The following is a 13,522-nucleotide window of genomic DNA, read 5'->3' on the forward strand; positions in this document are numbered from 1 at the left end:
CTATTGTACATATACTACAGATGAAGGCACAAGACTATTTAGAAATTTACTGATAATGGTATAATAAATGACTAAATGAGGCTCAAATCTGGCAGTAGGTCACAGTCTTGCCACAATGTTGACTGAAGCTACAAGACTGATTGAGGCCCCATGCTGGGTTCAAAAGACAAATAGCTATATTTTGAATGTATTTCTACTTATGAAATAGAAGTGTAGTATAATGTATAAATAATGTTAAAATCTTAAGGTCCCAGAACAAACTAAAAAATGCAAACAGTTAACTTTTTGGGCTAAAACATTGACAAAAAAGGAGATACGTGCAAAAACATACCACTACACAGGTCATGATAAGTGCAATTTAAAATATTTAATTAGGATTTAAATAAAAAAATGTTTTCTTCCCTTTTGGTGAAAAGCTTAAGTCTCACACTTTGGGGCTTACACACCTCTCAGAGTCTTGAACAAAAGACCTGGGGTGGATTTAGCTCTCTGCTAAATATACCATATTTTCTAGACTGGGATCCAAACAAACAAAGCCAGTACTGGAACTCTAGTCTTATTGTTAAAATTTCAGAAATGTTTAGTGGAAAGTCATTAAAATTTCAGGAACTTTTAGCTTACAGTATCAGTGGGGACTGGGAAAGATTCAATGAATGGGGGGGGGACAGTAGCAAGGTAAACAGAAAGGCACTGTAATATAACTTTAAGCAGGTTCACACTACTATAAAAAGCACTCAAGTACAAATCTTGGAACATAATTCACCATACTGCTACTATTGCAATCTTGCCAGACTAAGGTATCAGACTACTTGGAAATTTACCAGTAAATCTGTAAAAATTACTAGATGACGCTTAAATCTGGCAGTAGATCACAGTTCTGCCACAACTTTGAATGATGCTGCAGGACTGATTGAGGCTCCACACTTGGTTAAAAATACAAAAGGCTACCTTTGACATGCAATTCTACTTATGGAAATAGAAATGCAGTATGATGTAAAAACAATGCTAAAATATTAAGGCCCAAAACAAATTAAAAATGCAAACAGATTTTTTTTTTGACTAAAGCATGGACAAACAGCATCACCACACAGGCCACTATAAAATATTTAATCAGGATTTAGATACAAGCTTTATTTCTTCTTTTCTTTTGTTGAAAAACTTGTATCTCACATTTTGGGGCTTTCCACATTTCTCAGAGTCTTGAACAAATGACCAACTGTTGGGGTAAAAAAAGGCAAAATTAATAATAATAATAATAATAATAATAATAATAATAATAACAACAATAACATTAATGATTTAAAGCACAATAATATCTTAGAAGAGGTGCTTGCATTCATCCTTCCATTAGTAACACTACTGTAGTTTCTGCATACTACATTTTGATGTTTGAGTGTATTGTATCTGAATTTTGTTCCATTGTTTTCTGCATGTAATGCACCTAAAATTGGTCTATTGTGACCTAGTTAAGGAAAACTATTTAATTGACTGACTGACTGACTAAGTAAATAATGAACAAAAATTCATTGACAAGGATTGTGGCCAAGTTCTGTTAACAAGCTAACTGCACTCCCCAGTCTTCATTTGCCTAATGCATGACTCTGAGCAAGTCACATAGCCAAGCAGTGCTGTAAGACAGAGTTTGAAAAAATGTATATGGAAACATGCTCTATCCCATTTAACAAATGCAAAATAAATATGTAAACACATAGATACATACATATACAAATAAACAAGCAAACAGACTGATTGATCCAATGTTCTTTGACACTGGAAAAGCAGGCCATCCAGGGTAGGAGTGAGAGTTGAACAAACTATGGATTGTTTGCTGTTAACTTTTTTTCTGGGATATAGGCTATTGTATCATGTTAAATTAATCCCTGTTCCCTCTAACCCACAAGGATCTATAATTTTTTATGGGTTTTATTTCCTTTGGATTTCCTTGTTTTGTTCTGATACTTTAATGATTCATTGTTTCAGGCTTCTTTTGAATTGTTGTTTATGTAGTTTTGGCTAGGGAACCATCTTTTTTTGGATGGTGTAACGTACAGGGCAGATGAAGCAGGTCATATATGATGTAAAGCTCTGTTTTGATACAAAGGTGCCAGGAAGGGCTCATAACAGAAATTTTAAAAATTATGGAAGACTTTCAGTGACTTTCTGGATATTAAGTGTTTCATTATCCCACACTAATTGACCTCCTGAGTAAAATGTTCTTCTGGCCCTCAGTGTGGCCAGACTAGTATGAAAAGAAGTACAAACCTAAGCCAGTAACTTCATGTAAAAGACAATACAAAAATGTAGCTGTTAATTTACAGATTGTTAGGAGAGACCAACAGGAAGAATGACTAGCAAGAAGATATTATTAGGAAGAGAGTTTATCCATCTTCCCTATACCTTTCTGAGTATGAAGCATTGTCCTCTCTGGAAAAGTTAAATTCACCAATGGTAAACTGGCTGATTTTTCTATAGGAAATCACAGTACCATCAGTGATCTATTTTATTTAAGAGATATCCATTTTCTTCATGCTGTTCCAGCTATGAAACTGGTACATGTAAGTTTGGGAGTGTGGAAAGTGCTGCCCTCACAAAGGGGAGGACTTGTATCTGCAAAAACAGTTGCATTTAACTTTTGTGTTAGGTTGAATCCCCAACCAATTGTGCTTGGTGAGTTACTTCCTTGCAATGCTGAAACTCAAGTCATAGTGGAAGCATTTGGCCATATTTCTATTTATTCACAACCTATAGTATAGTTAACCCCTTATAAAATGCCATTCTGGTTTGTAGCAACTGTTTCCCAAGGCAGTGTGTTTTGAATAACATCATATAACAGAGAATTCCAACAAAATACTGGATGAATTGATATTCTATAAATACTAAAGGCCAAAAAAGAAATGAAGGCCAATTTAAATGAATAACAGGTGGCTGGGATAACAAATTTGATACAAGCAGTTCACAATAAATACCTTCTGCTCAAACATCCCAGTACAAAACCTGCAGACAAAAGATCACAGTGTAAAAACCCAAATGATAATATATTGGACATATCTTCAAACAAATTTTTACACACAAAGCACATATTTCAATGTTTAGTAGATGCAAGTCACCAGCATAATTTGCAAACACCACAAAATGCACAGCAATATTAAAAGACAAAGTACAGGGCTTAGTTTTAGGGTTTGACTCTAGAAGACTCAATCAACTATAGTATGGTTTAAATTCTTTACTATTTTGGGACATCTTAGAGAGTTTACTAAATTATATAACATGCAGCTGGAGAAAGACTAATTTCTTCTCCTGAGAAAAATGTTTCAGTAACATAAAATACAAACTATTGTATGAATGCCTTAAGTAATCATTTTGCAACAGATATGCTAAATACAATTACAGTTTGATTAACTGAATGAAATTAGAGAGAAAAAAAAACAGTAAAGCAAGATTATCTAGCAAAGAGATGCCTACATATATCTTACTTTTAAACATGGAGACCTCGCAGAAACAAAGATTGCTTTATTTTAATGCTGGACCTAAGAAGGAAGTAAAGCTTTAACAGGCACTTGAGATTATATTTCCTAACAGAGCTTAACTACACATTTTGTGCAATGCTGCTTTGCTTAGCTGTTTTAAATGCTGCAATTTTAACTGCAATGTCATGTTTTATTTTTGTCATGAGATGTGGTGGATTATCTTTTGACAATTATTTAATGTACATGTTATTGTTGGAATGTATATCTACTTTTTATTGTGCTCACCCCTGAGTGTTGAGTAGTAGCTGAAAAGAGTCCATGGACTAGCCAACATATTTTCAAAAAAAAAAAAATTACATTAATAAGAGGGAATAGTCCAGAAAACCTAGGGCATTTTATTTTTCAGTAGTATCTGCTTCTTTATTGCAAAAGGGTCATAGCCATAAGTAACATAAGCTAATAGTCCCATGTGAAATATTGACTAATAGTTACTAAATTAGTAAAATAATCACTGCTGCAACTGCTAAAGCTGCCAATGGAAACAAAACAAACTGCCAGGAAAACCTTCAGCAGACCACCATGGTACCACGATCCAACTGTTAAAACCAGAAATTTATTAGATAAAACTGTAAAATGCAGGAATAAAAATCAGTCCGATAAGCACCTTCGGCTAGTATAACCTTCTTCAGATCATGTGTGAGTCCTGCTACAGATTCTATTTAAAACCCAGATACTCAATCACAAATGTAGGGTGGACTTCATATGCAAATGTGAGTTCATAGTCTTAGTATTGACTGGAAACATAGCGGCCAACTGCAGTCTTCGAAATTAGTCGGCAGCCAGTAACAAAACATACAGTGGTAACTTTCCTATTGGATAAGCTTCTTGGTTTTAACCAATTGTTTTCTTAAACATCTATCCCTGTGGTGATAGGTTGCTATAGGTCTCATTGAGTCCAATCATCCTCTTGTGGCTCATTGCTATGACAACAGAGAGTGTATATGACAATTAGTAGTAGCAGAGACAGCAAATATGGCTGCTAGAAGCTTTATAGCAGCAATAAATAAGAAACAATGTATCATGATGAATGAACTTTCTATGCTACACAGCCTCGTCAGGGCCCAATCCTCAGTTTCCTTACTTTTAAGATAGGTCTTAATGGGACTACACTATTAAGGCCTGGAGGACAATGTGCTCTTAAGTTAATAATCCAGTCGATTTTTTTAATTTCTGTCCGATTCTTTGTATCACCTTCTCTTGGGCTGTGTTGAATGCATTCCAGGACTTTAAATTTAAACACTTGTGTTGAATTATGAAAAGTGTGCATAGCAAGTGCATTGTTTAAATCAGCATTCCTTATATCTCTCTTATGAAGTAGAATCTGATCCTTGAGGATCCTTACATGAGTGGATGGATCGTGCTATCCCCAACAGAATCAAGATGCTATCCTCCAAAAAAGGAAGCCAATCTGGTGGTCCCCTGCCATAGACAAACTCTACAACAGAAGAAAGAAACTGTTGCAAAAAATAATAAAATCCCATGATTAGAGGAACTCCCTGGTCAGCCTCAATAAGAAGCTGAGATCCCTCATAAAATCCTCCAACGCTAGTTATGAAAACAATATCGCCACTGATTCTAAAGACAACCATAAAGCATTCTATAGCTATGCCAAGAATCTCAATGGCAACACTCAGATCTGCTCTGAGTTACAGCACAATGGCACTAAATATACAGAACCGACTGATATTGCCAACATCCTGGCAGATAGGTTCAGTGCTAACTTTACTCCCCTCTCACCCCCTAAAAGGCCCATCGCTATACCAAAAGAATGCAAAATTCCTGTAATCACAGCTGCACAGGTAAAAAACACACTCTCTAAAGCCGAAAACACAGCATCCATGGGACCTGACAACATCCCAGGCTGCATTCTACATGAACTACAGAATGAACTGGCACTCCACCTATGCACCATGTTCAATCATAGCCCCACCTCAGGCTTTGTGCCCACTGAATGGCACACAGTGACGGTTATTCCACTTCACAAAGGGGAAGCCACCACAAACCCTGGGAACCACTGCCCCATTAGCCTAATGAGCATGGTCTGCAAGGCCATGGAACTTTTCATCATGGAACTTATAAACAAAGACACTGGTAATCTCCAGACTCTGGACCCCACCCAGTTCGGGTTAGTAAAAGGCAGATCATGTCTCCTAAACCTGATAGACTTCTTTGAAGCAGTCACCAAAGCCGTAAGCAAGGGTAAGGTGGTTCACACAGCCTATCTAGATCTTGCCAAGGCTTTTGACACCATCCTCCACTCTGGAATTATAGATAAACTCACTAAACTAGGTATAAATCCCTATGTCACAAGATGGGTTGCCAACTGGCTCACTGACAGAACCCACACTGTGAAAGTAGCAGACTCCAAATCTGACTTCAGACCAGTGACAAGTGGAGTACCACAGGGTTCAGTCCTGGGTCCTCTCCTGTTTAGTATCTACATTTCTGAAGTACAGGCTAACACAGAAGGTCTTTGGCTAATAAAGTTCACAGATTACTGCAAACTAGGAGCCATAATCAAAACTCCTAATGATGTGGACATCCTACAAAAGGACCTCACTGAGATAGATGCCTGGTGTCAAACCATGGCCTCAAGCTGAATGCCAAAAAGTGCATTGTCATCCCCTTTGGTAAAAGCTCTGTACCCATGCGCTACCACATAGGTGGTAGTCTAACATTGAAAGTGTGATAAGAGACCTTGGGATACAGATGGACAGTAGTCTCTCCTTTGATAATCACATCGCCACAGTAGCCAGGAAATCCTTCTACGTGGCACACCTCATCACAAAAAGTTTCTCATCCAGGAAAAAAGAGGTCATTGTTCCCCCCTACACATTACTCATTAGACCCATTATAGAGTACAACGCCCCTTTTGGTATGTACCTCATAAGGCATCTACAACTGGAAAGGCCACAGAAATATCTCACAAAGAGGATTATCAGCCTCAAACAGATGCCCTACACAGACCGTCTCAAAAAACTCCAGCTTTACTCCGTCACATATCACCTACTCAGAGGCAATCTCTGCCTAACATACAAAGCTATGTCAAACCCAGAGTTGTTGGACAAGCTCCACCTAAAGAAATCCCTCTGAGCTGCACGCTCTAGGGACTTAAATCTTGTCACCACAATAAACAGAACATGCTAGAGGGATAGATTCCTGTCCCAGAGACTTCCCTTACTCTGGAACAAACTACCTATCAATATCAAACAAAGCTCCTCATTTGCACTCTTCAAGAAAAATATTTATGATTGGATGGGAAATAGGGAATTCACCCCAGGGATCACCTCTGTGGCTCTGCTTGGCAGGGGCACAGGAAAATAATTTTATTGGGTGGCGAAAGCCAGGGTACCTTCTTGACTAGGCTTATATAGGCCCTAGGGCCTAGTACCTACCTATGAACCTATTTGTGTTTCGGACTTCATATCCTTCAGAAAATGAATCCCAATGCAAAACCTGTTATTCTAACAACTTTGTAAGTTTATAAAAGCATTTTTTTAAATGTGTCCTTATTTTTGGGCATTTGTCTCTCATTATTTTTGCCTTTATCCAGATTTTTTGTGCTAAGAGGTGGAGAAGCATGGACATCTGTGTCTTTATGGAGCTGGTCTAAACTGCTGCTGTTTTGAAGTTATTTAAGCTTTTATGGCCCTATAGATCAGTGGAGAGGTTGTTCCAAATGTTAGAACCAAATCTTGAAAATGCTCTTTCACTAAACATTGTTTTAAATGGGGGTCTGTTAAGGGATAAGAGATCAAGTTATGCATTTCTAATGGGGAAGTTAGGTTTTCTAATGGAAAGGAGTCTTTTTAATAGGGGGTAGTATCCTTCATGCAAAGTGTGCTATATAAGAGAGATAAGTAGGTGGATTTTCAGTTACTGACATCCAGTTTACATTTTGTAGGCAGTGATATGTGTGGTGTTGACTGGAAACATAATAAGTTTACAGATTTTGTTTAATTTGGTCTAAACTGTTTTAGTATTGTAGGAAGAAAGAAAGGTCAGCAGAGGAAGATCATATACAAATTTGGGGAGTAGAACATTTTAGCTATGAAGTCTGGTGTGTGGTTAGAGAAGGTGTGAGATTTTATAACATAACTTATGTTGGTAGAGGACTTTGTGAATGATGATCTCAGTATGATTAGAGAGTTAGTAATTGGTTGAGAAGAAGGCCACATTTATTTTCTTTGACTGCAGGTATAGTATGTGTCGCTCTCCCACTCTTGTTACAATAGAAGAGTCTTTGTAGGTTCTGTTCAAGCAGCTTTATTATATACAAACACATCATGATAGAAGTTTACTGACTTTAACTTAACTGTTATAAAAACTAGCTATTGGAATTATACATGCTCACTCTCTGGCTGCACTCTTAAAATGGCACTGGGTATAGCACATGCCTGCTATTTATATTTGCACATTTAGTCCTTGATATGCTTCTTAAAGATACAGCACATACACTCTGTTCTACATCCTCCCTATTTGAGAAATAGATCTTGCAATGCTATGAATCACATTTGGCATTCAGATAATGCAAATAGTTCTTTGCCATGCAATTATACAGAGCTAGGTACATATATACAGTTATGTCCATGTCGCTGCTTATTTCACAGTGTGCCTGGAAATATGACCAAATCATGTGACATAAAATTGAGAATTATATTTAGCAACTGAAACTGTCTCTACAGAATGTTCAACCTTGGGAATATCTGGAACATCCTCAGGAATGAAGTAAAGGTTAAGACACATTCTGGAATGGGAACAATGTCTGATTTTCTCTGAGATCTAGAGTTTTATCACAGGAACAATGCTATGATAATGATTCTGGTACAGGAAGAAGACGTCTGTGATTTCTCCTGTACTCCACAGCCTCAGATTCTACAAAATAGGATTTCAGCTTGGCACATATATCTGTAACTTGACCAATCTGGTCGAAACCTTTTGCCATTTGTATCCTCACTGTCTCTCCATCTTTCAATGGATGAAGAAATCTTCTCCGTTTATCATAACTGGACATCTGGATAGAACGCAGATTGATTCATTGGGCTTTGATGGTTCTGTTGTTCTTAGATGTAGGTCTCAGTAAACTGGAACTGATAGGCAGTGTTGTTCTGGTTTGCCTGGATAGAAGTCATTGAGCAGGCAAGCCAAGTATCTCATCACGGGGTATGTTTCTAAGATTAAGTAAATTCAAAAAGACATCAGTATTATCATGCTTTGACCTTTCAAGTAATTGCTTTGCATGCTGGACTGCACATTCAGCTAGTCCATTTGATTGTGGATATTCAGGACTGCTAGTAATTGGACTGCTAGTGCAAGTACTAGTAATAGTAGCACTAATAGTAATCGTAATAGTACTAGTAGTAGTAAGTACTAACAGGACAGTACTTAGTACTGCTAGTGCTTGGAAGGTGCAGTGGTGCAGCAGTAGCATTGTCACCTCATAGCAAGAGGTTCTCCAGTTCGATTCTCGGCTGGTGTGCCTTCTGTGTGAAGTCTGGATATCCTCCCTGTGTTCTTGTGGGTTTCCTCTGGGTGCTCCAGTGTCCTCCCACATTCAAAGACATGCATCGGGAACATTTCTCCCCAGGCCTCTACTGAAAATTGACTACATTCCAAGTCAGACTTTTCCAGTTAACAAGTGTTAAATAAATAGTAACATGTACAAAGTCCCATTCTCTTGCAAATTTCTGAAATAACTGACTAGTAAATTGAGTACCATTGTCAGAAATAACTTTGTGTGTAGTATCATGGACTGAGAAATGATGTTTCAACTTAGTAATAACAGTAGTGGATGTTAGATTATATAGTAGATCAATCTCAAACCAGTTCGAATAAGCATCTACCAATACTAAGTAATGTTGATTGTCCCACTTGAAGATATCAGTGGCTACTGTTGACCAAGGGAGTTCTGGAACTTGACTTAGCTGAACTGGTTCTCTTTGCAAATGTGGTTTAGTACTGTTGCATACTGAACAAGAAGAAAGTACTTTATCTATGTCTTTTAGTAATGAACGCCAAAATACTAGTTCTCTTGCCCTTCTCTTACTAGACGTGCAAACTGGCTGACCACGTTGCAAAATCTGGATATATTCATCCTGTAAGGAAGCAGGAGCAGCAATTTTGGGACCTTTGAAATACCATGTTCCATCAACATTTCACCTCTGTAGGGAAAATAGGTTTGCACTTCAGGTGGTATACTAGATTGCTTTGATGGCCATCCAGCATTAATGTAGATGGTTGAGCTTTTGCAAAATTGGATCAGTCTTTGTGTGATCTCTCAACTCATCAAGTCTAGTGGTAGAGAAATTATGCACTGCAATCACATCAAAGTCAAAATTCTCTCTGTCAAGCTGTTCTTTTGTAGTTCTGGGTGATATGGATAAGGTATCAGACAGATAAAGTAGTTTGCCTTTGGTATAGACCATTTTGAAGCTGTACTTTGAACATGCAAATACTATTTGAGCGTATTGAATTTCTGTTTGGGTAAGTATTCTAGATGCATAGGCTACTGGTCTGCCCTCTTGTAGAATAACTGTCCCAAGAACAAATTGTGAAGCATCACAGGAAATAGTGACTAGTGTACTGACATCATAGTATCTTAGTGTAGATGAGGCAGCAATTTTCTGCCTATGGTCTTCAAATGCCATCTGGTGTTGTTATAACCAAGACCACTTAACATTTTTACACATCAGCTCTCTTAAGGGTGCTGTCAGCTCACTGAAGTCTGGTAAGAGCTTGCCCAAATAGTTGACCATGCCTAGGAAATGCTGTAGAGCTTGAATGTTATCTGGTGCTGACATCTCAAGAATGGCTGCTTGCTTGGTCGGGTCTGGTCTCAAGCCAGTACTGATAAATAAATGTTCTACATATGTAACTTCTGGTAATCTGAATTTACTCAGATCTCTTGGGTCAACACATACTTCAGAGCACTGAGTTTTAAGTTTACTTCACGTGCTCTCTCTAGAACTCTCTTTAGGTTTTTGTCATGCTCTGCTTCACCACTGCCTCTAACTAATAAATCATCTACTATTATGGCACAAAGGTAACCTGAAAAAAAATGCTCCATTGCATGCTGGAAGACTTCACTTGCAGAATTTATTCCAAATAGCATCCTTAGGAATCTGTATCTGCCAAATGGGGTAATGAAAGTAGTTAGTAATGCAGATTTGCGATCAAGAATCACTTACCAAAATGAACTTTTTGCATCCAAAACAGAAAAAAACAGTGGCATTTGGTATCAGAGCTGTGACAACTTCAACTGTACGCATTGGATGATGCGGTCTCTTTAATGCTTTACTCAGATCTCTTGGGTCAACACATATTCTGATTTCATGTGAAACTTTTTTGTCAGCTGCTACCACGGACGACACCCATTCAGTTGGTTTTGTAACTGGATAAATTACACCTTCCTGTACCATCTTATCCAACTAAGTATTGATTTTATCCTGCATAGCTATTAGAACGTTTCTTGGTGGTCTGACTACTGGAGTGACCTCTGGGTCTAACTTCATGGAATACACAACTGGAAATTTGCCTAACTTGTCAGTGAAAACATCAGCACACTCTGAGAAAATGGCTTCAGAAAATTTGGATTAGGATATGCACTTACACGATAAACTTCTTTGGTAAAAGAAAGCAGATTCATTCTCAAACTGTCTTTGAGACCTAATAGTGACTGCATAGATCTTAGAAAAACATATAATAAGAAGTTGTAACAATTCATAGCCAAATAACATGAAAGCATAACTGATCCTTTGGTCTGAATTTCTTCACCTCCATAAGCAACATGTTTCGCACTACCGGCCACATTAAGTTGTTCATTACTTCTCACTTTAGCAAATGTGTCTGCTGATACAACATTACACTTTGAACTAGTGTCTTCTTTAAGCTCTGTTGATTTACCATTGATCTGGACAGTACAAAACACTTTGCTCTTTGCCAATAAATTTACTGCATCGACTCTTTCATCAATTACTGATATACCATCTAGATAGAAAGTAGGGTTGCAGTCTACTTGATAAATTTGCTTTTTTGTGTGACACATCTTTACAACTGTGTGGGGTTTACTCAATTTGCAAAACTTTTGAAAAATGGTTCAATTTTTTACACTTGTGACATTGCTGACCAAATGCTAAGCATTTCTCTCTTTTAGACTCATGATTGACACCACAATTGCAACAGTTAAAAATAAGGCTGGACCTGGGTTTTACTGACTCACACTTGTACTGCACTGAGCATGTTCCTTTCTTAGAACTTACTGGAAAACTATGTGATTTCTCTGGTGAAGCAGCAGGGGTTATGGCTGCCATGTGCTTAGGCCTACTTCTGTTTTCTATGTGTTGCATGCTATCTATATTTGTTCTGGAGCCTGCTGAAACCATGCTCTTGTCACTTGCAAGCATACTGTAACTTCATGGATTTGACAAATCTCCATGGCTTTACTCAACATTAAATCACTGTCATGAAGCAAAATCTTTCTCACAGCAGCACTATTAATACCATATATGAGCCTGTCTTTTATTACCTCATTTTTTAAGTCACCAAACAGACACGTTTTGACATTGTTTCTCAGGTCAGTAATATAAGCTGCAAAAGTTTCCCCTGGTTTCCGATCCTTTGTGTAAAACAAATGCCTCTCTAATGCAATATTTATCTGGGGATTACACATATCCTTGAATCTGTGCTTCAAAAACTCTGGGTTTTTCCTTGATTCAGCCTGTACAACAATATGATGATTTTCACCTTCTACCTCATATACAACTGGTGCATACACAAATGAACACTCTCTTTCAATAGCCTCTGACCCAGCTAGGTTTAGCAAAATGAATGCCCTGGTGCAAGCATCTTTGTCTGACTAAGCTGTTTGTATAAAAATATCATACTCTTGCTCAAATATTCTCCAATTCTCTGCAATATTCTCATCAAATACAAGTGATTAGGGCTTTCAAAATCCATCTTCCATATTAACACATGCCAGTGAATGTTTTTGCAAATATGCACAAAAACATCCACATATGCCAGAAATTTATGCCAGTATTCATAACTTTTCCCAATAGCACAACGAGCCTATGTATAACTGAACTTTGTGAAATAAGTCTCTTGAGCACTGTAATATTCTTGAAATTACTGCACTGCAAGAAATCACCCCTTATCAATTTAAGAAACATTTCAAATAACTGCACGATGTGAATGAACTGGGTAGAAGAAGATTAGAGTCAGAAACATTTCGAAGTAATTGCACTTTGTGAATAAATAGAACACAGCACACTGAAATTTCTCCAAAATGGCAGTACCTTGCTAGATAATTTTTTTACAGTGCAAGAAACACTCTGTTATGTTGGCACTTTACGAATAGACACATCCAGCACAAGAAACTTTTCAAAATGACTATACTTTGACTATACTTCACAAAATAGTTGCATTTTGCATAAATATAAACTCTTCAAAATACATGCACAGTAATAATCACACACTGTAAGCACTTTTACACACTTTGAGATACTTTGAATAACTCTAGTTATGCTCTTGATACAATACAATGTCATGGTTATGGAAAAACACAGCACTTTGCCAAAAAATTCAGTTGCATGACTTTATTTATGCTTAATGTGCCTTTTTTTACCCTTATTATATTTGTTTTGCTCATTTAATCTCTTTTCATGCCCATTATACTTTTCTTGTACTCGTTTTACTCTAAACATGCCCGTTTTATCTCAAATACACTTGTTTTGCTTTAAAAACACTCCTTTTGCTTTTCTAATAATTGTTTCATCAAATATCTTAATCTCAAACATTTCCCTTAGTTAATAAATCTTTTGTGCCTCCCACTTGTTTAATAATGTGGTTTGTTCTCTTGTAATGCTCTGTTTTATCTTTTTTATAAAACAAGCTGTTCGTGCAAGTTGTCATTACATTTTGTTCTTTTCTGGCTCTTTTTTCATGCTTGTTTCTTAGTTTACCTTCACTGTCATCTCTGCACCTCACGGCATCAAATA

The sequence above is a fragment of the Protopterus annectens genome, chromosome 1.part1, assembly GCF_019279795.1.
Source record: "Protopterus annectens isolate FY-2018-M chromosome 1.part1, PAN1.0, whole genome shotgun sequence".
Lineage (NCBI taxonomy): Eukaryota > Metazoa > Chordata > Ceratodontiformes > Protopteridae > Protopterus > Protopterus annectens.